We start from the raw sequence: 21,031 nt of genomic DNA on the forward strand, positions 1-21,031 counted from the left end.
CCCCTCCCCGCCGGCTGCACCTGCGCGCAGTCCAGCAGCCTCCCGCCGCCAGCGTCAGACCCCGGGCCACCGAACTCGCCACGCCGCCCCTCCGGCCAGCACGCCCGGCGGCGGAAGCGCCCCGACCTCCGGCAGACGCGGGAGAGCCGGCGGGGGAGAGAGCTCGCCATCACATGGAGGCCCGAGCCCGCCCCATTGGCTGCGGCCGAGCCAGTCGCGGCGCTCGCTGGCTGCGGTTGGTCCCGGAGCTGCAGCGCCTGCACGGGCCCGGAGTCCATGTTACGCTTTGTTTAATTCCCCCCGCTACAGAGTCATGTGCTGCTGCTCTCGTCGCCGCCGCTGCCGCCGCCCGTGGTGCCCCGGCTCCTCCGCCGCGCTTCGAGGTGGCAGCCGCGGGCGGGGCCGCGAAAGCAGGGTCCTGGGCGCCGCGCGCCTCCGCCGCCCCGGCACGTCCGGGAGCAGCCACCGCACGCCGCAGGTGATGCCGCCACCTCCCGCCTCCGCCTAAGCCGGGGCTAGGCGGCCAAGCTGCCCCCCAAGGTTGGTGCGCGCCTCTCCGGGGCAGGGGCTGGGGGCTGCGCCGGTGGGAGCCGTGCCGGAGCCGACGCGCGCCACCCCGGCGCCGGCGACCTGCCCCGCGGCGCCGCGGCCCGAGAGGAGGCTGCGGCTGGGACCTCGCTGCCGGGGGGCCAGGAGCCCGGGGACGGGGGAGGCGGGCGGGGCCGGGCGCCCGCCTCGGCCCGCTGGGGCCCGAAGATCGTTCTGCTTTCGGCAGTTTGAGCGGCGGGCGCCGCGGCAGCCGAGTGGGCCCCGCGAGAGCACAGTGCCTGCGACCGCCTCCCTTCGGCTCCCCCCACGCGCGCTCCCTTCTCTCGCCTCCCTCCGCCCCATCGGAAGGGCGGGGAGACCCGGTTACGGCTCCACTGATTCTTCCCGGAGGTGGGTGTTTGGTGTCTGGCCTCGCTGGCCCACTGCCCAGAAGGTGAGCCCTTCAACTTCTCCAGAAACGCTTCCCCTCCGCCTCCTTCCCGCGCCGGGTGGGCTGGGCTGGGAAGTGAGGGCTCGCCCCGCCCTCAGCGCGAGAGGGAGGGAGCCGGGGGCCCGCAGGTGCACCCAGCCCGCCCCGGGCCATCTCCGGGTTGGGTACCGGTATAATCCGCTTCTAGCTTGTTTGGAAGCGTGGGCACTTGGGAGCCGGACTTCTGCTCAAATCCCGTTCAGTGGCTTGGAAAGGAGGAGGCTTGGGGGTGGTTGCTCAGGGAATCATCACCTCCGCTTACTGGAGGGTTGATAGGGGCCTTCCTCTTTCTCTCCCCTTCATTTGGGGTATCCCTTATGGATAAAGAAATGAGTTTTTTTGGTTTCTTGCAAAGCCAGCCACGGTAAAGAAGAGCTGCCGCAGGTCGAGGGGAGGAGAGGTAGGTTCCTGCTGGAGAGGGAAAGGAGGGGTATGCGGCCCCATTTGGATACGCAGTTGGGGGTGTATGTGGCAGAAGGTGGGGACGTAGGGTTTCAGAAAAGAAATAGTGCAAAGGTGAGAGTGTGGGAGCACTCAGGAGGCGCAGGGGATGGGGAATGGGTATCGGGGAGTCCTTAGCCGACTGTGGGGCCCAACTTGAGCCACTTGGACTCCTGTGTGGCTCTTTCTGTTTTGCAGATTTCCTCCTTTCCGTCTCTTTGACTTTGAAAAAAATATTTCGTGTTGGGCAAGGAAAGCTTTGAGGACGTATTTTGAGAGATTCAGGAGTAAAGAGAGAGCTGACTTATGGAAACTTTCCTTAGCAGCTTTGATAATAAAATTCTAGACAGGCTGCATTTATTGAGCACCTATTATGTGTTCTGTGCCAGACGTTGGAAGAGTCTGGGCGGGCAGGCAGGGAATTCCCGTCTGCAGTACTGGTTAGGGATGTTTACTTCATAAGCAACCGAAGGGCGCTTCCAAGTGCCAAGAATGACAGTGATTCAGACCTTCCCCGCCAGAGCTTCTGGGGCCTCTGCATGGTACAGACCTGTGGGAAGAACCCTGCACCATTCCCAGTAAATGGGGTCTTCAGGCAGCATTTATTTTTACAGCCCATTAATACTGACCAGACACCTCCCATCAGCTAGGACATGGTGAGAGTTGTCTCTTTTCCTGTATTCGACATCAAGTGACTAAAACCCTGTTAAAATACAAGAACAAGATAGGAAAGATCCTGAGATGAAAATTAGGTAAACTAGGGTTCCGGCGAAGTTGTTGGTCTCTATAGGTTAGTAAGGGAGCCTCCCATGAAATGATTAGGTAATCCATAGAGCTGGGGAAAAAGCAATCCAGAATCTTAAATCGGCATGGTTTATTTATATATTTGAACATTTTATCTTAGATTTGTCTCATTTTTATTGAGGGTGTGTGAGTGTGTACTTTGTTGATTAAAACCTAACACATTACAAGGTTGGAGAGGAAACTGTCCTTACATGACCCAGCCCTCCAGTCTCTTCATGACCATGTGGAATGGTGTATGATGCAACAGTTAAAGTATTGAGCCACATTTGTATCCTTTTCTTTCTGCCAAGGTTTACAGAATTTAAAAAACTTGGTCAAAGCTTGACCTTTTTTTTCTTAATTTTTATATTGAGCAGAACTTTTTTTGATTAATTTTTTTTTAAAGTGTGCTGTGTTTGTAAGGTCCCAATAGCTGAATTATTTTGGTAGCTGTATTTTGGAGATCGGACTTGGTTCAGTCTCAGTACTGTAGGTGAATTGGTACTAGCTATGAAAAAGTCAAAGTTTTGTCAAAACTGTGCTCATGATTACATATGTACTTGAAATGGCAGTTGGTAAGGGATTTCACGTATCTTTCATGTATCATTGGAGCTGATGTTGACATTCTGAGAAATGCCAGCCAATATTTATTAAGTACCAGCAAGAAGCAGAGAACCAGAGTGGGTGCTGTGATGCCTTAACCAGGAAGAAGAGGATTCTTGTACGTACGAATAGAGGGCAAGTAAGACCGCCCACGTGAGGACACCACCAGAAGCAAGGGATTGCATTTGTCTAGGAGGCCAAGGAATACCGAGACGAAAGGGTGATTGGAGCCAGCCGGGAGTGCTGTGTGTGTTGGGGAAGAGGGAAGGAGCACGTATTAGGGGAAGCGTTGAGGTGTGTCATGGGTCAAAAATAGGTTTGTCTGGCTGGAGCAGAGAACATGAAGGGAGGTAGAGGGGATCTAGTTAGTGGAAAACTTGAACCACAAGTCAGTGGTGTTAATCATTTGCCTCAAGAGTGGGTCTCCACAGGGGGTGACTTTGCCTCCCAGCAGACATTTGGGAATAATCTGGGCACGGTTTTATTTTTGCTTGTCCTAGCTAGGAGGCAGGTGCTACTGACATCTAGTGAGTAGAGGCCATGGAGCCTGCTAAACATCCTGCAATGTGCAGGGTATCCCCCATGACAAAGAATTATCCCTTCTGAAACGTCAGCAGTGCCATGGTTGAGGAACCCTGCCTAGACAGGGGAGGTAAAGGCTGCTGTGAAGTGAAGTTACATCTCAGAATAGGCCTCGAAGGAGGTGGTTTTGACATGGGAGGAAGGATGTTGAGGTTGGGAAGCCAATCTAGGAGACTTGTGCTATGCTTAGGCCAGAAGTGGTTAGGATCTGGGCATATTCTAATCAGAGAAAAAGGCATTTTTGAGAGATCGTGGCAGATGAGCTAGCAGGGCAGTATAATATTGGGTAAGTGGAGAATCACAGAATTGAAATTGGTATTTTAGAGAAGTCTTGGTCCAACTTCTTTACTTTAGTAATTTCTTATACTTGTGAGGCACCACAAGTATAAGACTCGTTTAAACACCAGCAGGAACAGGGACCTCTGTACTTATGAAGACATGTCATCATATCTTTGGACTGTGTGTATGATTATTATTTGAGCTGAAGACTGCCTCCCCGAAACTTTGTTCTGTTGATTCTTGTCCTCTGGAACTACCCACTTCCCCAGGACAGCCCATCGAATGGGCAAAGACAGAATGACGTCCCCCTCCTGGCCCTCCAGCTGACTAACTTCTCTCAAAGCAAAATAGTCCCAATTCTTTTCACAGTCCTGCATGGGACATGGTTTCTGTCTTCTCAGTTTGTCCACATCTCTCATGGAAAGTTATGGCGAACTGGAATTGAATATGGTAACTGAGACCTGATCTGGTTCACAAAGAGTACAGTAGGACAGCTATTTCCTGAGACCAAGGCACAAGCATCTACTTTCTACAGCTTAAGCTTACAAAACTGCCCATCACAGACTCATGTACAGGATTCTGGACAGTCAGAACTCCCAGATATTTGTTGTATGAACTGCTGCATCCTGTATTCATCATGCAGATTTGGGTGGGTGGGTGGGTGGGTGGGTGTGTGTGTGTGTGTGTGTGTGTGTGTGTGTGTGTGTGTGTGTGTGTGTGTGTGTGTGTGAAGTTGAATGGACGTGTTTTTGGTTTGTTTTTGTCCCTGTTCAGTTCTATCCTATTTATTTTGGTCCAGTCTTCAGGCCTTTCGGGATTTTAAAATCTTAGTTCTGCCTCGTAATCACATGAGAGAGGAGTGGAGGACGACTTTGTCAAAAGCTTTGTAGTCACGTATGTTAATACTTCATGAAACCCAGTACTTTGTTTGGCACTGCTGGTCCTGTTTGAGAGCTGGGCGTGCTGGGTGATGGAGGTGAATTCCGGGGGTTGATTAGCCCCAAGTTTAGGGGCGTCTGAGAAATTTGTGTTCGTGGCCAAGCTACACTGAGTTAGGCTCTTGCTAATGTTTGCACCTGAGGTGCCCTTTCGAAATTATTTCAGGCTGTTGCAAGCTTCTGAAATCGGTACTCCTCTGGGGTCTTTGTAATTCTGTTTAGACATCTGGAAGAGCATTGCTAATGTTCTGTGCAAATCTGAAGCTTGCCAAATCCGAGTTGCTTTTGAAATTTGTGAAGAGGTAAACTGGGTAATAACTGGTATTGGCAAAAACCATGGATAAAGTTTGTTCCCACTCAGGCTAAGTGTTTTTTTTTCTTCTTTTTTTTTGCTAGTGTGCCTGAAATACTTCATTAGTGAGAGCTTTACATTTGGGGAAGGTGGGGGGTGTTGGGGATTAGAGATGGGCCTTTCTCCCAGTACTAAGCTTTAGCTTGTGGGTGGTGTAATATCGCACTTATCAGATTTCACGTGTCTTCACTGAGAAGACATTAGGAAATTACCATTCTTGGATGTCTTTTGAAGCGGACAGGTCAGAAGTCCTAGGTAACTTAGTGCCAAGTTCTCCAAATGTTCTAGATCTATCCAGCAAACTAGATTTAAATAAATTACTTGATTCAGGTGGTCGCCATCCAACAGTGTAGAGAGTGCTAGAACAAAATTCCAGATCTCATAGCCAAAATGTGTAACCTCTTTGTTAGGAACGTCCATTGTGCCCCAGTTCGTTGCAGGTGTGTTGCCTGTCCAGATGGTCCAGTCTGCTTGCTCTCACTTCTGTGCTAGCCCACATGGGAAACCTGTCTGTATCCTCTGGAGATGAAGGATATTCCTATGAGAAGAAGGGATTTTTGTGAATTTATGAGATTTCTTGAGGAGGGAAATATTTGAAAACCCTTGGAGACTGTCCTTTTACACTTTCAAAGGCTGTATCAAAGTTGAAGTCACCTTGGGATTGAGGATTCAGTGTATCATTTTTGAGTAGGAGGAGAGAATTTTACAGATGGGAGTGATCAATGTTTGAATTAGATAGATGAGGAAATTGAGGCCTGTGGAGCTGATGTAGTGACAGAGCAGGCATTTGAATCCACCTCCCTTAAAGACCACAAATTAAATCTAAGGCTAAAGACATCTCTGCTTGGAGGTGTGTAAACAGTGGGGTCCCTTAGGTCTTACTTACATAATTGATCCAAAAGGAGTACCCAATGGAATTTATAGGTTTACAGATGACAGTAAGCTCTTCTGAATTATGAAATAGCTAAGCAATGGGGATTTACTCCAGGAAAACTGTGCTGGGATATGTTAGTCATCAGAAGATTTGCAGGTGAGTTTCTTTGTGGGCAAATGTGAAGTCAGGTATTAAGGAGGGAATTAGGGAGCTGTCACAGGATGATGTTTTGGTGGGAAAATCCAGGAAAGGGCTTTGAAAATACTTGCACAGTGTTGTCCCAGCTTGTTGTTGCAGATTAAAAAGGACAGGAAATACTAAGCTTCATCAAAAGATTTTGGCAACAAAACAGAAAACACAGTCTTAATTGAGTTTCTACCGTGCTTTGTTCAAAGCATGGACACCTGACTTCAGGCAAGACACCAGAGCTGGAGTGAGCAACGTAACGGTACCTAGAAAGGGTAGACAGTCCTGCCAGAATGGAAGCTCCATGAGGACAGAGCCTTGCCCATCTGCTTTTCTGATGTAAATATTAGAGTTTCTAGTATCAGGAAGAAGACAGCTGGGAGGAGATGTCTCTGAAGCCCATGAAACCACTAGATTAGGGACAAAGGAAACCTGGATGGTTTCCCTAATCCTAGCAAGCCTGAATGTGCTGTTTCAATCGCCTGCTTCCTTGTCTGCCTGCTCCAGTACTCTGTCAGTGTGGTGAAGGCAAGGATGTATCTGTCTTGTGCTCCACTGATTTCCTAGTGCCCCACACATGGCAGGCCCTGCATTGGTATTTGACACCTGAAGGAATGCATGAAGAGGTGCATTCCTTAAAGCTTTATAAGATATAAATTCAGGATAAACGCAAAAAAAAAAATAGGGTACCAGTTTTTCTTAGCCCTGGCTGGCATCACAATCAGCCTGGGGAAGGTTTTAAAGTTACATGAGTGCAGACCTTTCCCCATACCTATTGAGTCAGAGTCTCTGGGAGTGGAGTTTCATTTTGAAAAGAGCCCTCTTCGCTCCCAAGTGGTTCTGGTGTGCAGCCAAGACTGAGAACCACCATCTTGCATAGTTGTACAGAAAGGCTGGTATTGACTGGAAAAACCTTCAGAAAGTTGAAACATTTGTGGCTGACAGGCCCACAATTGGTAGTTAAGACGAGGAGCTCTAAGGATACATCTGTGTCCTTGGAAGATGATGACCAAGACAGCAGATGTCCACTGTGTGGCCCTTGGTGCCTCCATGAGATGCTGTGTCCTGGATTGGATGGCATGAGGGGCTCAACCTGCAGTCCGTTCTTGAGCAGTCGTTTCCAGAGTGGATCCATAGTGACAGTTACACCAGCCTATGGAAAAATAAGAATAAAGACTGCAGCAGGCTTTTTGTGTTTAATTTTAGTATTAAGTTTGTTCAATTTAAAGGATTTTTTTTTAAAATCTTGGGCTCTCTTATTTTGAGGGGTTAATTTTTTTTTTTCCTTTTATAGAAGGATGGTGATGGTTTGCTTTTGGTATCATTTCTCGGTCACCTAAAACCTGGTAGTTTTATAACAGTCTTCTTTTGAAATTTTACTAGTCTGTGGTATCAATCAAAAGTCTGGGAATTACTACTTCCCTGAGGTGTTCAGGATGTCCATGTCCTCCTCTTGACACCTGCTATTGGGGAAGGATCACACATATCGATGTTAGATTCTATTATGAACATTTTTTTAAAATTAATTAATTAATTTATTTATTTTTGGCTGTGTTGGGTCTGTTGTGGTGTGCGGGCTTCTCATTGCGGTGGCTTCTCCTGTTGCGGAGCATGGCCTCTAGGCGCGTGGGCTTCAGTAGTTGTGGCACGCGGGCTCAGTAGTTGTGGCTCGCGGGCTCTAGAGCGCAGGCCCAGTAGTTGTGGCGCACTGGCTTAGTTGCTCCGCAGCATGTGGGATCTTCCTGGACCAGGACTCAAACCCGTGTCCCCTGCATTGGCAAGCGGATTCTTAACCACCGCACCACCAGGGAAATCCCATGAACATTTAATTCCTTAAAAAACCTTTTACTTTCCTTCTCTGCTTGCTGGTAATAGGAGCTTTGCCAGAGAAGGTTTCACTTCCCCAGCAACCCATAAATCCCATTGCTAAATCTCAGCATCAAAAGATCACCAGTACTGCAATGAATTCTACAAAGCAGGGAGAAGGAAGGAAGTGCAAGGCAGCCGTTCTCTCTGAAGGAAGCTGCCTCTGCAGAGCTCACTCAGTGGAGACGGGACAGATTCATGCCCATCACACTGGGAATGAAGTGCCGTCTGTCAAATTCTCTTGTTCCCAAGCCAGTTCTGAGAATTACTTGAATATTAAAAGTCTTTGGAAAATGACCCCCATGATTCTTGCAATGGCACCCTACTGAAATAAGCTTTTAAAATTAGTTTATTATCAGATATAACTAGTGTTTTTTTAAAAACTGAACTGGTCAAGAAGTAATTGAGCGATTTATGGAATACCCATAGCTAATAACAATGATCATTTCTTAGGCATTTACAGATTGTCCAGACCTATGCCCTGGAATTTACATGCATTCTCATTTAATCTGCAAAACAATCCTGAGTGGAAGGTGGACTTATTCCCACTTTAGAGATGAGGTAACTGAGGCTTGAGAGGTTATGTGATTTGCAAAAAAAAAATCACAAAGAAGTGGTGGAGGTGGAATTTGAAGCTAGTTTTGTTTATTTCAAAACTCATTCTCTTAATGTACTGCACTCTTCTCGTTTATCTTAGATTTCTTTGTATTCATTTTATAATATTATTAATATTTCTTTTAAAGAAAGAGAATCTAATTTTGATGTGTAAAGAGACCTTACAGCTTGTCTAGTTCATGCTCCTCATTTACGGACCAGATCTGAAGCGTGGGTACACAGCTGAGGAGAGCTATAGGGGCACCCAGCTCTGCAGGCTTCCAGGCCAGAGTTCTCATCAGCGCACAGTGGTTTTAGAAAACGTCAACCTGTCGGTAAAACCACTTGAGTGAAAGTTGATTCTAGAATTGAGAGGGTAATGTAAAATCACTTATTTTGGTGCTTTTTCTAGCCCTATTCTCTTTTATCATCAATATTGGTGATAGAATGCCACTTGTAATAGCTCGCACTGAGTGCCCTCCTCCTAATTAGATCTGACCCTACAACACTACTGTACATAAATATATAAAGATGTAGCTAATATTTGTTAAAGTGTTTTATCCCAATGTTTGCTGAATAAATGCTATCACAAATATATGCAGTTAAAGACAAGTAATCATTACCCATATCCTCTGAGTTAATGATGATGAATCAAGAAATATCCAGATATCTGTGTGATATGTAGTCTGTCTTGTTCATAGATTGATTATGCTCCAATATAATTATTTCAGTGGAGTGAATTCACTCTGTTAGAGTTTCTACTTTAATGGTTCTATTGTTCATATTAACATTTAGCCAATAACCAAGTACAAATTGGGAAATGGTCTGCAGTGTTACACAGCTTGCACAAATGAATCCCCTTCCTACACACACGCACGCACATGCACGCACGTACGCATGCACACACACCCAGAGGCTTTCTCTTTCAACTTAGTTCTTTTCTAGTATTTCTCTATTATGGGACATTTTCCTTTTTGTTTAGTTCTAAGTTCTTTTCTTTATGAATTATTTGTACCTGGAAAATTCTGTACGAAGCAGAAACTTTATAATTACATCTGTAATTTGTGCTCTAACCAGAGAGAGTTTGATGCTAGCTGTGGTCTCAGGCATATCCCAAACACTGCCCGAAGCGGGCCTCACATGGGATAATTTATGACAGCTGGTACTCAACCTCAGGGTAGGGTGATCAGGAGGGAGTGGGGGGTGAACCTGGGCTGAACCAGCAACTGCAGGTCCTGTCTAAAAGGGGCCTGTTGAGCAGATCTGTTCAGCAGCCAACTGTTGCCATATGGGAATGTGGGCCAGTCTTGACAGATCTTCTGATTTTTTTCACTGTAAGCCAGAAATCTGGATTACTTAAAAATCTCTTGATTTTAAAAGATTGGCTAACACGACGTTTTAAAAAGAACTTCCTGCAGACCAAACAAAATAGCTTTGTGGGCTGGATACAGCCTGTGAGCTTAGGCCCTTAGAGATAGATAGCCCTTTAGTGGCCAGGTAAATGGAAGCATATGATTTAAATAAAAGCATAATACACTTTTAAAAAGTGGAAACAAAGCAAAATGATGTCATCGTTTTATGTACCACACACACACACGCACACACACACACACACACACACACAAAACACACACACACAACACACACACACATACAGAAAGCAGAACAAAACAAACCCAAATCCCCATACTTGTAATGGTAACAATTTCTGCCCTTTAAATTTGGTTTGTTACATCCAGAGTGGTTACATTTGAAGGGGTTGTCCTGCCTGAGGAGTGACAGACTCAGAGAGAAATACGCGGAGTATGGGAATGCAGCAGGTAGGAGAAGATACGGGGGCGGGGGTGGGGGGGAGGCAGGTGGGCCCCTTGGTAGAGAACAAAGGGTCAGAGCCGCTTGGAGGGCAAGAAGGATCGTCCCCCCCAGAAGATAGGTGAAGAGGAATACTCCGTTATATCTTAACATTGATTTGGGGGTTATAGGGAGGAGAGGGAGATGAAAGAGGAGTCCTTACATGAGAAGGGAACATTGTGATGTGATAAATATTCAGAAATAGCGCAGAAGCTCTGGTTGGGCAGAGGGCTGTTGTTTTGCCGTTCCTAGTGTGCACGTCAACTTGTGTGGTGGCTTCTTGAAAAGGAGAATTGGAGTGAAAAGGAAAAGAAAGGATTTAGGTCAGGAGAATATAGAGTGAGGAAAGGAAGAGGCGACGACAGGACAGCTGGCGTCACAAAGTAAACCAGGAAAGCTGAAAACGTTTCCACGGTACAGACAAGCACTCTTCCCCCACCCCGTAAACCACGGCATTGTCTGAGCGGCGATAGCCCCGCAGCTCCCGGATGGCTCTGGACTCCAGCTTGTTTGGCTTGCGGGGGGCTGGTGTGCTCAGTGCCACTGGTGTAGCCCCCATGGTCCCTTCGTGTGAAGTCAGTGGCCGCAGGGCTGCACCTGCCCCGCCAGGCACGCTGATTGGAGGTCAGTGCAGGCTGAGTTTTAGCCCCTCTTCCTGGCTGGGTGCCCCCGGGCAGGCCATGACCCCAGACCTGTGTTGTGACCCTTCCTTCTAGTGCTCCTGTCTTTAGTTTTATCTGCTGTCCTGGGGAAAATCCTTCCATTGTTTAAGTCTAATCTGTTGTTGTACATACGCCCTCTCCGAAGGAGAGGAGAGGTGATACTCTAGCAGCTCTGTTACTAGCTGAGTCTAGACTTTTAGCCTGAGAGGGGATTTTTAAAACCATTTTTCTCTTAATCATCCCAGGGGTAGCACATTGTTCTTGGAATTCCAGCATTTTCTGGGAAATAAACCTTTTGATTCATCAGCAGGTTTTATCCCAGTCCTTAGGATTGCCGTCCCTCTGTGACCTGAACCATGTCTTTCTCAGCTGGTATAACTTTACATTTTTAACGCTTTGGTTGTTTTCAGAATATAAAGCAAATTTTACAGATGTTCCCCTATGTTAGTTAGTTCAATGCTATAAGTTCTTCGTTTTGTTTTATTTAGTTTCTCAGCGTGGAAGCCCCTTTGTAGTATGGAGAGAATGGGTACAGATTTACTTGCACTGTTGCTGGGAAGGAGGAAGATTCTTCGAATTCCACTGTTTGTTCTTCTGGGGACTCTAGTCCACAGATGGAAATCCTGGAAGATCCTATCAGGAAGTGAAATTTGTAAATAATCGTTGTGCTGGTTTGGGGCGTTATGGATTAACAAATTGTGCAAGAAGTCTTCTTCAGCCTTCTAAAATACACTTGAAAAAGAACACAATTGTAGAGAGTAATCTATTCTGGAAATAATAATAGGAAACACTTGCGTAGTACTTACACATGCCTGGCACTGCTTGGAGCACTTTATATGTATTAGGTCATGTGTTCCTCACAACAGCCCATTTGTAGCAGAGAACAACAAGGCCCAGTTGCCCTGTCTGGCTGCACTTCCCCATCTCTGTGAGCAGCCAGGGGACTCAAGGCCACAGAGCTGGAAGCGACAGAGCTGTGATTGGAACCCAGGCAGTCATGGCTTCAGAATCTGTGCTTTTGAGGACTGCGTTGTGGCCTCTTGTACTCTTCTCACGACAAGGATTGCACATAGGCTGTACAAACTTTTTTTGCTTTCCATATCACCTCAGCTTTAAACTCAGGAGCAGGGTTTGATTTTAAAAAAAAGAAAATTATACTCCTTCCCTAATACCTCCTCCCCAAACCACATGCACAAACAGAATTGTCAGGAGACAGTTTCCGTCTAGGAACAGAAACTAAAGGGTCTTCCTGGAACACTGTCCTAAGATACCGGACTGATCATTCTAAGGGCTGCAGGTGGGGCCTCCTTGCTGTGACAGCCCTCACTCTTGGCACCAGATTTGTTTTTAAGAGGACAGAAACTCTTACCTTTACAGCTAGTGGATTTGGTGAGCTTCTGAGAAAGTTTTAAAAATTGCTTTTCACACTTCATAAAAGTCCGTGGGAAGGGCCAAGGGCTTGGAGCTTAGATGACTTGAGTTTAGTCCTGGCACTCTTCTGATCGCTACTGACTGTGTGGCCTTGGACTTCCCGACTTGGGTTTCATCCCCTGTAATTGGTGGAGGGGGTGGGGTGATAACGGCAATAGGATTGGTTTGGTGAGGATAAGAAGCTATTACATAGGACGATGTTTTATTGACAACAATGGCCGTGTGTGTTAGGCAGCTGGGGACCCGCGTGCGCTCTGTGAGCCTCGGGAGTCTTTCCCGTTGGGTGAGTGGTGAGCTGGAGGCTTGGGAATTGGTGGGAAGGTTTGCGTTGATCTGAGCTGCTTTCCTTTCCTGTTCTCTCCTTACCTGTGGTACAGTGTGGATGATAATGTGGGTGTCCGCTCAGTTTCTGGCCCAAACTCCTTTTCCTTGGTGCCCCCTCCTGCTTTGGGCTCGCCTCCAGTTTGCCTACAAAGTGCTGTTTGTTGTGAGGGTGAAGTGGGCAATTCTCTGGGCAGTGCAGTTACTGTAGTTCAAAGCAGAAAGCCAAGCTGGAGGAGGAGGGACAGACAGGGCTTGTTCTTTAGAATTTTGTACATTGATTTTTGAAGGATTTTTGAAGGAAAGATGACTTCTCAATAGAAATATTATGAAATGCCCTTCATAACAGAACAAAATCGGGCAAGGAGAAAGGGCTTTAAGAAATCACTGCTTATTACTTTGAAAGCAAATGCTTTTGTTTGTTTGTTTGTTTTTGAGTGGAGGCAAATACTTCTGGAACTCTTACTATGTCTGCAATGCATTCTGGTAGGATAGGAAACAAAAATTGATAAATGATATTTACAACAGCTGTCATTTTGGTGCATTTTAGGTGGTCCGCATTGGGCCACTTTTCCTGTTTTATCCTCAAATTAGTCATGAAGGTAGGAATCATTTTGTGTGTGTCCCATTTCAAAGATTATAAAATTGAGGCTCATAGTATTTAAATAACCTACCAAGGGTTACAGTGCTAGTAAGTAACCGGAAGAGCTAAACTTTGAGCCTAGGTCTGTCTCTCATTCACAGTATGAAAAATGAGTGTGTTACATGCCCCTGCTTTCAGGGGGAGACCACCACCTACGCAGTTTGGTGTAATTCAGCTCAGCACGCGGTATATGCTGTAATTCCTGCATGAGCTAATTTTTTTGAACATTTGTTGAGAGGAAGGAGAGACTGATTTTGATTGGAAAGATCAGAGAAGGTTTCACAGAGAAAAATAACTTGAGCAGTGCTGAGGGAACATGGGGGCAGCAAGTGCCCAAGACATAAAAGAAGCGTGTGATGTGTTCTGGGAATGGTGCTGTGACAGAGTGAGGGATGTGGGAGGGAAGGAGGGCAGAAAAGTAGTTTGGGAACAGATCACAGAGGGTCTCAAGTGTCCTGCTAAGGAATTTAGACTCCATTCCATTGCCTTTGAAGGTTATTCCATTAAACGTTCTTGAGAAGGGGAATCATTTAGTCTCTGATGTGACTGATTCTGGTGGCAGTGTCTAGAAAGGAGTAGAACGTGTGCAGCAAAGGTTCCCCAACCAGACTGCAGCATAGGGTCACCTGGGAGTCCTTAAACATACAGATTCTGGGAACACCCCATGCCCACCAGCAGCACCCACCCACCCCCTGCCCCAGACATTCTGTTTAAAAGCCTGCAGGTGATTCTGAGTGCAGTCAGATAAGGGAGTAGGGCCTGTAGACATTCTGAGGCCAATTGTGAGTTTGCCATCGTGTGGATGATTTATAAACCATAGGAGGCGGCCAGGAATCAAACCTTGGGGAAGATCTGTCTATTTAGGTTTCATCGTTTGCTTATTATTCCGTATAGATATTAAATAATCTCAGAGCACCATCATTTTCACATAAATTTTCCCATTCATCTACAATAGAATGCACTATGGCTCTAAACTTTATGCCTTTGTGCTAAGTCCCCTACCCTGCCCCACCCGCTTTTTTTGTTTGTTTATTTCGAAGGAAATGGAACATGCAGCATTTCCTTCGTGACTGTCCCTTCGTGGACAATCTCTCATCAGCTGTGGAGTCCGCTGCCTGGGGCATGGTGGCTACACAGCTAATAGTTCAGCTCTTCAGTCTCTTAGGAGTTGAGTGGTATGATGCTCACTTGTACATTTCCTGGGACCTAGCATGAAGTTAGGCCATTTTTTTTTTTCCCAAATGTTGCAGACCCCTCCTGCTTCCGTTTCTTGAGTTCTAAATCAACGACTGACTTTTAAAGTATAAATTTTGCTGGGAGAGCAAACAGTTCTACCAAGGGAGAAGCAATTTCTCAACATTAAAAAAAATTAGAAATTATAATTTATGCTTAAAAAAATAATGTTAGTCCAAGTTTTTGCTCTCTTCTCTCTTCCTTCTCCGCTGTTCTTTATCCTGCCGTATGTTTACAAACCATTCTCATGACCTTCTGCCTGAGCAGCATATTTGTAGTGGGGCCAGATTATACATACACCACTGACTTTTTCATCTGACCTCTAAATTCAGCCTTTGAGCCCCTTCATTTCTCTGAGTTTTGCTAACAAAGTCTTCTTGTTGAAAGGAATATTATTTCCCGTGGAACTTTACTGATGGTGTGTGGAATAATAGGATCATGCTTTTTGAAGTTCAGACCGAAGGTCCTAAAATCTTAAACATATCCAGTTTGCTATTGCTTACTTTACCTTTAGTTCAGTCTTGGCATTTCAGGTCTAGAGGCGGTTACTACCCAGTGGGCATCCTCAGCCCCTCCCTGAAAATTAAAGGGAGAACAGAAATGAAACCAAACTTCCTGTTTTTCCTCACCTCTCTGTTAATTTAACTAAGTCATTTGGCTTGCCCTCATTTGCCCTTTTCACCCCTCCCAGATTAACGTTATGTGCAAATTTGATTATAACAGTGTGAATAATTTCTAAGTTACTTGAATACAGATTGAATACTGTTCCTTGTGGTTCTTTTCTTCATCACACTGGTAGATGTATCCAGTGTTTTTCTTTCCAGCCTGCTTAACTCCTGTGTGGTTCTTGTAGCCACGTAAGTTTCAGTTGATTTGGCCATCCTGATTGTATGGGGCACTATCAAATGCTTTGTCAAGATCAAAGCACGTGGAGTTCAGTGCATTCCCTTCCCTTGCTAATTCAGTTGTGCTGGAGGCGGGCAATCCTGGAGCCTTGCAATCCAGGATTCTGGTCAAGGTAAGGAAGCAGCCCTTCTTCCTGAGTTGGCTGTTCGGCAGATATCTTTTCCTTTCTTTTAAATATTCATTTATTCAGCAACATGTAGCAGGCACTGCATCCCTGACCGTGTACAACCAGTGGTTCCATTCTTGCTGTAGAAAGGAAAACCCCTGACCTTTCACTTCTCTCCTTCTGCCTTAGCATGGGACTATTCCCCATGAACTTTCATTCTGGAGAAAGCAAGCCCAAGCCAATGGTACCCCACTGGTAGTAAAATGTGTTGGTTAAAAGTAGATTCTGTGGCCAACCAGGCTGCCCAAGTTCTGGTATTTGCTAGTAGTATTACTTTAGGCAAATTACTTAATAGCTCTTGTCTGTTTCCTGGTCTGTAATATGGAAGTAATGGTAGTTCTTGCTTCATAGAGTTGTCCAGAATAATTGAGTCAATACATGTAAAGTGGTTGGAATTTGTTTAGCTAGGTTTAGTTTAAAAATTGATGAATAATCTTTCAAAAGTTTATAATAACGTTTCTGGGTTTTCCAGGCACTTTGTTTCTCTTTCATGCTATTTGCCTTAGTCACTCCACTGCAGGCAAAGGAAAGGAGATGAAGATCAAACTGTCCAGCTTTGCCACCTTAAATTATTTGTAAATTGCTTTTCTTCTTGAAGATTCCGTTATAATAGGTGGTTGCGAATTGATATACTCAGTAGACAATATGACTTGTTCCCTATCAACTCTTATATTGCTACTTCCCAGTGTGTAATTGTAGATATTTATATATTTAAAAAATCTTTTTAAGAACATTATTTTCTTAGTAATAAACATTATATTTATTGGACCTGTTAAATCATTTTAAGTTGTTGGGTTTTTAATGTATTATTTTTAAACGGATGCCCAAAGAGAATTTTTAAATTTTCTTTTTAATAAGGAGGCAGAAATACCCACTGCAGACAATGAACAGACAAAACACGCCTTCCAAAGAAAAATGTCTTATAGGACAGTGTTTAGTCTACACCATACACATCATGATCAACAGTCAGTAAATAACCCAAGGCTGTTCATGTTAGCAGTCTGTGCCAGGAACAGTTTGAATACTCTTAACTTATGTACAAGTATTTGCATTTAGTCAAGCTTATATGGTTTCCTGCTAATCTTTCATATTTATGTTCACTGAATCACAGTACATCAGCCGTCATGGCTCACTTTACATGTATATTTGCATACTAACTGAAGAATGAGAGGGGAAACTTGGAAAAAATGTATTAAGGTTTTGTCCATTGGGACTTCCCTGGTGGTGCAGTGGTTAAGAATCTGCCTGCCAATGCAGGGGACACGGGTTCGAGCCCTGGTCCAGGAAGATCCCACACACAGTGGAGCAACTGTAAGTCCATGTGCCACAAGTACTGAGCCTGTGCTCTAGAGCCCGCGAGCCACAACTGAGCCGTGGCGCCACAACTGCTGAAGCCCACGCGCCCTAGAGCCCGTGCTCCACAACAAGAGAAGCCACGGCAGTGAGAAGCCCGCGCACCACAAGGAAGAGTAGCCCCCGCTCACTACAACTAGAGAAAAGCCCGCGTGCAGCAAAAGACCCAACTCAGACCAAAAAAAAAAAAAAAGATTTTGTCCATCACAGTTTGATCGACCTGTGGATCTGTCTTATTTATTATTTTATTAAATACTTTTCAGCTGCAACCTAAGATCATGTTTAACCTAATCTATATTGACATATTGCTAAGAATCAGTTGGCCCGTTGGAAAATACATGTTTATAGTTTACTCTTTCAAACAACTTGGGAAGTTGATGAAATCACGTGATATAGTTGAGAGAGATTCTTCTGAGTAAAAGATGTGTAGCACAGAATAATAAATCCACAGCCAAAAGGCACCTACTCATTTCTTCTCAATCCAGAGGAAGAACAGACCCAGGGTGAATTTTAGCTCCATTACCTACTGCTTTGAGAACAACACCTATGAGCTCCACTTCTCGCACAGTGGTAATGAGACCTCCTTGCAAAGGCAGTTCTGAGAATCCAGTGAGGCAGGGCATGTGTGGGTCCTATGTAAATGTTACTAATTCTGCTCAAGATGTGTGTGCTTTGAAGCACTGAGCTCAGGGACATACCAGCTCACGCCTGTTGCCACCCAAGCCTGTGTTTCTGACGTGTAGCTGGGTCTTCCAAGTAATGCTGCAGGTGTTCTGAGTAGTGCTTTCCTTCTCAACTTGCTTGAAACCAGGAGACTCTTGTGCCTAGGAGGGAGCCTAAACCACCTTGCAGGCAGACTTTTTTAAAAAGGTGATTTGCATCCCCTTGCTACATTTTTGCCATGGGAAATGACACTCTGGCTCCTTGAAAATGGCTAATAACCGTCCGTGGGTAAATGCCAATCAAGCCAGCCAGTTGGCTCTGAAGACATTTTCCTTGAAAGCCACGGCCCAGGTTTTGCAGAGGCCGGGAGATGAGTGTGAGTGCCAGAGACCTCCTTCACAGAAAAGCCTGTTGCATGTGCTACCCTGGAAGTGAAGACAGAGACAGGGATGCCGCTGTGAAGGCTGCTATTACAGAGAGACAGTCTCTTAGGTAACCAGATGGCTTGTTGTCATTTTTCATTTTTTGTTTGCAGAAAATCCAGCTGTAATAATGGCCAAGATTCCTCACACAGAGAAATCGTGTGGCAGACATTTTTAATCACCAAAGTAAGGTCTTTCTCTTTTAAGATGAAGAAAGATAAGGAGCATCGTTTTGGGATATGAGTTTATCATCTCTTTCCCCACACCCATTAGTCCTCAGGAAAGCTATCTTTTGTCACTTAATTTGGAGCCTCTAAAATGGCTTTCACACTTTGCTGTGTTGGTCCACAGACTGTGGTACTTAGGGAGTGGAGACTTGCAAAATTAACCTCCAGTATTCTTCCAAAATCAGTTTTATTTTTTGTGGAGTCATTTGTGCCTACCTGGGAGCATTTTTTTCTCTTTTTATGAGGTTGTTATTTTAATATTTTTTTCTGCCTAACGGTGGCAAGGAAGAAACACTTTCCATGAAATACAGAAGGGGCAGGAGAATAGCTGAGCTGTGAGAAAGTACGATATGATGCTTTGGTCTTGTGATTGTTAGGTTATATACTTGCCAGGAATGGATGCAATCTTAGGATGTTGTATTATCCAAACTATGAACTTTGGGATCCAGGCAGCTTAATTTAAGCATGTTTCCTTTGCTTTGTCTCAAGAATTTCATTTTTCTTTAGAGGTTTAGGCTCTTGGATTTATGAGTAACAGAAATGAAGGCAGGGATACCAAAAGGTATTTTAAAATAGAATTGTATCCAAAACATGGTAATTATTGACTTTTTTTTTTTTAATGAGAGAATTGAGAGAAGTTTTGAGTTCAGTGCCCTCCTTCCTTCCTCCCTCCCTCCCACCAGGTACTTTGTGGGAAAGCAGTGGCAGTGCTTTGGGAAGAAGCATTAGGTTGGTGAAAAGAAATGAAGAGTGGACAGGTCCAGGGTAAGCAAGGGACTGAGAGAAGGCAAATGATGGCAGCAGAGGCAGACCTGGACCCTAAAAGCATGCTAAGATCCCTCAGGAGGTTTTTAGTAATAAGCCCGCATGCCACTGTGCGAACCTGAAGGACGGGAGTGCATCTGCCCCTGCCCAGCCCCTACCGGCACACTTGAACTGTCCTTGCCCTTCACCTGCGTGCCCTACAGCTCCAGAGTCTGTGCTGCTGAGTGAGGTGGTGGGGAAGGGCGAGTGAGACATAGCTCATCAGCAGACAAGACAAAAGCACTCACTTTCTCCCTCACTCTCCGCTCAAGTGTCTGAGGTCTCATTGCCAAGCTTCTTAATCACCTCTTAATACATGCTCTGTTTCTTGGCTTGTCAGGAGGCTCGTGGCAGCATGCTATTGACAGGTGAGTGCGAACTAAGTGCCAAAGCAGAAGGAGATGGAAAGTGAGAGAATTTCAAGTTTCACTAAGAGTGGAGTCCATGCATGTTTTGTTTTGTGTGGTGTGGTTTTTGTTTGTTTGTTGCCTTCCTCTTAAAAGGGCCCAGTTGGAAGAGAATTCAGGGAACAAACATTAGTCAGCAGGTTAGGTTCTGAACTGGATAGACTTTGTACCTTGGCATATGAGTGGCTATCCTAGAACCTTTTGAACTTTTGCCACCGAGTAATTCTGAAAAGGCGGACAGAGCCAGTGGTAGATAATGGGAAAGAGCACGGTGTCCTCTGCTCGAGTAATCAAGGTACATATTATTCAGGTGGGTAAGGAGCCTAGCTAGTTCAACAGAGTGATAGCATGGAATTGCAGGCTCGTTTGGAGATGAAGGAATGGATCACAGATGGTCGATGGGCTTGATTTTTCTCTGAGAATTCACTATTGTTTTGAGAATAAGCAGAGCTTAGAGGAAATGGCCCAGATTTTACACTTAGGAAAGAACTCTTATTCAATTCTCCATTTGACCACTTTCTAGCTAAGACATCAGGACAGTTACTTAACTTCTCTGACCCTGCTTCCTCAATTGGGAATATGAGAATAGGACTTTTGCAGATCTGTTGGGAAATATTAAGACTAAAGGGAGATTAAAATGAGATGCTAACGCTTAGCAGGAGCTTAATGTCCATCAGTTTCTTTCTTTCAGTCAAAATTTAAGTTTTTATGTAGAATAATCATCCTTTATATTCTGTTCTCCATGTTGAGTTTTGAAACAGGAATAACTTTTATTTAAGCTATCACCTTGATGATAAAAGGAGCTGTTTATCAGAGACAGTGCTGTAGGTGCCTTGCAACCTGATAGATTCGTGTGCAAGGGCACGTAGGGTACCGGTGAATCTGTCCACACCTGAAAGCCCAGAAACTGGGCACTGAATGCATAAGCGGACTCCTGGAGCTGGTACACTCTGCCTATGGCAAATTCTTAAACCACCTGTTCACTATCTTTTAAACACTACCCCGAAGTTCACCCAAGTCAGAGGGTGACAAAATGGACAAACGCAGAACTTTGGAACTGCTCTGTGATTCATACGCCCAGAGAAATACTTAATTGTTTTCTGGAAGAATGCACTATATGATGATCTTTTGTGTGGAATTGGTTTATGTATAAATATTAGGGCTCTGTGCCGGTAAGGATCCCAGTAGACAGCCTAGGAGCCCGGAATACTTTTTTATCTTTTATTTTTTTTGGCAGTTCGTGGCTGCTGCATGAACGCTCTCCCTTTTGAGTCAGCCAGGCGCAAGAGAAGTAATTTCCCATCCAGAAGCTCTTTCGGCAGCTGAGCTGTAGTGGATATACTGGGATGTGGCTAAGTTTAAAATTGTGCGTAAATCCAGCTTCCTCTCCCCTGGAAAGGCTCAGCTTGTCTTTATACCTTCCCCT

General features: G+C 45.2%; 1 protein-coding gene across 7 annotated transcripts in view; it reads left to right on the forward strand.

Moving 5' to 3' along the window:
• Positions 1-310: 310 nt before the first annotated feature.
• The window catches only part of LRRC8D (leucine rich repeat containing 8 VRAC subunit D), a 113,877-nt gene continuing 93,156 nt past the window's right edge, over positions 311-21,031 (forward strand). For 2 of the 7 annotated variants that reach the window (XM_060025266.1, XM_060025284.1), the window contains exon 1: positions 311-540. The gene's annotated coding sequence lies outside the window, so the exon portion shown is untranslated. Of the gene's footprint in view, positions 541-956; positions 1,419-10,479; positions 12,744-12,763; positions 20,972-21,031 lie in introns of those variants that run through there. The other 5 variants (XM_060025292.1, XM_060025317.1, XM_060025275.2 and 2 more) reach the window with 4 other exon arrangements.

The sequence above is a fragment of the Delphinus delphis genome, chromosome 1 (assembly GCF_949987515.2).
Source record: "Delphinus delphis chromosome 1, mDelDel1.2, whole genome shotgun sequence".
NCBI classification, from domain to species: domain Eukaryota; kingdom Metazoa; phylum Chordata; class Mammalia; order Artiodactyla; family Delphinidae; genus Delphinus; species Delphinus delphis.